Here is a 5256-nt window from a genome sequence, read left to right on the forward strand (position 1 = left end):
GTGTGTGTGTGTGTGTGTGTGTGTGTGTGTGGGGAGACCTTCACTCCAGAGCTATAGGTGCCTGTCTTAACAACCCATGGCCCTGCAGTCGGCCAGAGGCTGTAAAAAGTCCTGGAAAGCAGGCAGGCACCACAGAGATGACTGTGTGTGTATTAGAGAGCCTGAGGAGACACATTTGCCCAGTGTTGCTAAGAAATAAGTTCAGAAAGCTCTGATAGCTCTAACAAAAGTAACTCTCCAGGTATTTCAGACAGAGTATGCGGATTCGGTCTGATCAGAACAAAGAAAACACCTTTTGCCTTCCTAATGTCACACTTTCCTCTTTTCTATGGCCTGTGTCTGTAGAGTTGGGGGAGACTTCCTCACCCCTTCCTTCCATCTCTCTCTCTCTCTGTTTCTGCTGATGTGTAAAATATACAAAATAACGTTTTATATACTTACTCTCTTGTTAAAAGGCGATGAAGTTTGCAGCGTATGCCAGCCATCAGTGTTCTAGTTTTAAGGCTTTGCATACCTCAGAGTGTGTCTAAATGTATCTTGGCAAGAGAAAAAAAAAAAAAAAGTAAAAATTCGCCTAGGCCATTTAAAAGAAACCGAATTGCTGCTAAGAAATAAGTTCAGAAAGCTATGACTCCAGTGGAACACTGGTAGAGTCAAAAGTAACTCTCAATGTATTCAGACAGAGTATGCAGATTGGGGCTGATCAGAACAAAGAAAGCACCTTCCTCGTCAAAAGTTAGTCACACAACCCCTTACTGTCACCCTTACCTCGTCCTATGGCTGTCAGGCCTTTTGGTGTGTGCGTGTGTGTGTGTGTGTGTGTGTGTGTTTGTGTGTGTGTGTGTGTGTGTGTGTGTGTGTGTGTGTGTGTGAGCCTGGCCCTGCCCCCTCCTCCCCCCTTCCTGCCATCTTATCACTAGACAGAGGGGGGATGGGTTCTCTCTAAAACAAAGTGTCTGTAAAGGTGCCTGCCATCTCTCTCTCTGTTTCTGCTGATACTTACTCTCTTGTTAAAAGGTGATGAAGTTTGCAGCGTAAGCCAGCCATCAGTGTTCTAGTTTTAAGGTTTTGCATACCTCAAAGTGTGTCTAAAAGTATCTTGACAAGAGAAAAAAAGCCAAAATCCACCTAGGTCATTAAAAAGAAACCGAATTCCACGTTTTACAAATGAACAGACACAAATGCAGACTTGACTACTTGGCAGTTGATTAAAGCAGATGTGTCCTTTTTCATCTCTCAAAGGTTTGGGTCCTGTTCAACACTGGGTACAGAAATATATTCAATATACAGTCATTTGTACGTAAAGATTTCTTAAGTTGTAAGCACTTAGAAATATACATTGATTGCATTTAAAGTGGCTGTAGACAACTTATCATAATGAAGTAATTGATTGCACAAATTTGTAATGGATGTAAAATAAAGACGACATTAGCATTTAAATTGGCTCCCTATAAGACTCGCTTTCTCTATGAAATTATGTCTGGTTCTGAGTAGTGGTCTCCCTTTCACAATAAAAAGCCCAAACACAATACTTTCTGAATCACTGCAGGAAGTAATGTGCTAAAATGCAAATACAAATAGCTTACAGTAGCTCCCAATTAGTTGAACAATCGGAAAACCGCAAGGACTGTGGAAACACCTACTGGCAAAGGATTGTGGATGCAAATTATGCAAAGAGGAAGAAAAAACATTCTATCTAAAGCTAGATAACACAATCTGCATATTGACAGCATGAGTACAACAAAAACAGTATGCATGTTGATGCAAACGACGATGTTCAGTAAACGATCAATCAAAATCGAAGGATCAAATGTATTTTTAAATGGAGCAGAAATAGAACTAGTCTCCCAGTGCAAGTATCTTGAACAGGGAGTGTCATATTGGACTCGCACTTGACTTTTTAAGAAACATATCCAGAAAGTATCCAATACCATTAAATTCAACTTGCAACATTTTAAACAAATTAGACCTTTTTCTTAACTGTCAATGCTACAAAGTCATACCTCCACTGTATGATTCTATCCCACATTGAATACTGTTTTACAAACTGGTCGTTTGCTTGTGCCACACACCTGAAACCCATAGAACAGCTGTTCAAGAGAGCTATACAGGTGTTTGACAGAAAGCCACAGTCATACCACCACTGTATCATCCTTGAAAATCACAATTTCTTGAGTTTTTGACATTTTTATGTCTTTTAAAAGTATGTGTTTTTAAAAAAAAAATATTTACATGGGCTGGCCCCCCTCCCCTTGGGGGAATTCATCCACAGAAAACACACTGGACGCAGCACTAGGTCAGAAACCAGAGGAGACTGTGAAGTCCACCACAGACGGACCACCTTTGGAAAAAATGTCCTCTCCATTAAAGGCAGCTCATTGTGGAATAGCCCCCCAACTGAGATACGGGATTGTCCCACTCTCAATAGTTTTAAAGGTCAACTTAAAGAATGGTTGAGCAACAAACAGACGTGTAATCACCGCTAAATAAATGCACTTTAACACAGGGGTATCTCCTCTTGCACTTTATGTAGCGCTTTTATCTTATCTTGCATTTTATATATCATAGCTGCTACATTGTACTGCCATGTGGTAAATGCTTGTATGCTGCTCATGCTCTTTCTGCATATCATGTATTTTATTTTTGCTGTATATATATAAATGTCATGTTCTTATATGCTGTATGTGACGGGGCTACAGATGGAAATTAGCTCAGAGCTAAAATCCGGCTCATTTACACTTGTAGGCATTATTTTTGTTTTAAAGTGTTCATCAATGTGCACTACGGTAGCCCTGAAGAAAATTAAACATTAAAATATGTCATAGATGTCCCCATTCCCAGTTTGTTTTTGGGAATAATTGTGATGTTTACTATGTTTTGGTAGCTCTTAACAAAACAGAATTTTTGTAAAAGACTACGACTCTAAAAGGCAAGTTTGTGATTTTAACACTGTTTCGATGAAACAATACATTATACAATATTACGACTTTTTTGCCATATTTTTAACACAATCTTTTTTTTGTGGTTGTAGGGCTTCAAGATATTTTGCATGTCATGCATAAACACGGTGTCATCTTTTCCTTGAAACTGACGTGCTGCCCGTTTTACAAAACAAGTTATTTTTCTGCTTCTTCATCCTCTGAATTTTCCTCCCCCGTCCCTCTTCCTTCAGCAGCACAACAAGAATCAAGGTGGATCTGTGAAATGAAACACCTCTTCCCAAAGCGTGACTTCCCTATTGAGACCATGCGTCTAGGGCAGTAGGTCTAAACCAATTGGCCAGATAAACTAACATGCAGAACGTACGGTATGTTTGAAGACTAACCATTTATCCAGTTCAAGCTGTCTTTAAGATGTGACATTGCGCTCTGACTATTTCCCGTAAAATGGTGAAAAACTATTACTTATTCTTAAATTTGACCTCTTGCTGCTTGGTTGAAAATGATAGTTGAAAAATAACTTAAAAAAAGAAAAGACTCAAACAGCGAGGGATATTATACTGGTGAAAAAACTCTCAATTCTACAGATGACTCCCCCCACTCAACGCAATAAGTCCCTCCCTCCACTCAGCAAAGCATCTAAAACTAAGGACCCCACTAAGACGACAGTTTGAAAACTAGCTATGGATCTGAGAAAAACCAAGTCTCCCCCCGTGAGTTGCAGCCAGGAACAAACTGGACTACCATCATCACCACCATTCTGGACACCCGAATCTTGCAGTACTACTGCTGCTTATTTTGCTCCTTGGGCCAAGACGTCTCTGTTTATGGACACAGTGAAATCAGTGTTGGTTGATATTGTGGAGGGGGTGATACATCGGTACAGAGAAGAAATATGCAACGGATGCCGAGTCATTCACCCCGGCCAGAGGCAACACGATTGTGTGAATGACATGCCCGATCTTTTCTTCAGAAACAATTACAACACGTTAATGAAAAGACTCTGGCTCACCGACTTCATTACTGAGATCGACCAGACTCTTATTGATAAAGACATTTTCACGGATGATTGGAGGATCCAAGGCGCTTCGGAGGCTTTTCTGCACAATCTCAAAAATTGTAGACGCCTCAAGGAGAGACTTGAAAAGATCCATGCCGAGTTGGATGGAGAAGAAGAAGACTAATAACCTGCGGTTGGTTGAAGCCAGGGATTTTTTCTTTTTCGATACATTGACTTTTTCTTTAAAGTAAAATAAAAATGGGGAACTACTATGCAAAACGCTATGTATATATTGATCAGAATGTAGTCAATACCCTTTTAATAAGTGTGGTGATGAGGACGATTGAAAACAGAGTGAATAGTGATCCCCGTGTAAACAGAATGGCTGAAGTTTGTAAACTAGAAGACATTTTGGATATCGTTCGTTCTGGCAGTACTATTCCTGGTCATTGGGAAACGATTGTAAACGAAACATTTAAAGTGGTCCTGGAATCTTCATTTTCCGAAACATTCTGTAACATTACCGAAGAAATGAAACAAACATCAAAAGTGTATCATGTGCTCTCATTGTATGCTCTGTTTGTAGATGTAATGCATCTTTGTGTCAAAAACAGCATACACATGAATATTTTGACTGAAGTGAAAAAACTCCATCACGATATTTCCAGTAATCTGGGGAATTCTAAGCTGGAGACGGTCCTGGGGATGTTACAATCAGTATAACTATTGATTTTGTGTGTGTAAATGTTTAAATGTAAATAGGACATTTTTTTTTTTTAAATAAAAAAAAGTGTTTTTTACATTTTAAAAACTGTTGTCTTCATTATAGCAAGGGGAGCGTGTCTGATACATGTGTATTACAGTCCTTCACATGCACTGTTGTCTTCATTATAACAAGGGGAGGGTAACAGTGAAGATGTATGATACATGTGTATTGAAACGTGCGTATTATACCCCCCACAGAAACACAGAAACATGGAAACACAGAAACACAGAAAACACTGAAACCACTGAAACACTGAAAAAACACAGAAACACTGAAACACCGACACACAGAAACACCGAAACACAGAGACACAGAATTACAGAAACACAGAAACACAGAGACACAGAAACACAGAAACACAGAAACATGGAAACACAGAAAACACAGAAACACAGAAACACAAAAACACAAAAACACAAAAACACTGAAACACCGACACACCGAGACACAGAAACACAGAAACACAGAAACATAGAAACACAAAAACACAGAGAAACACAGAAACACAGAAACACAAAAACACAAAAACACTGAAACACCGACACACAAAA

Source organism: Notothenia rossii (assembly GCF_949606895.1).
Source record: "Notothenia rossii genome assembly, chromosome: 1".
Classification (NCBI taxonomy): Eukaryota; Metazoa; Chordata; class Actinopteri; order Perciformes; family Nototheniidae; genus Notothenia; species Notothenia rossii.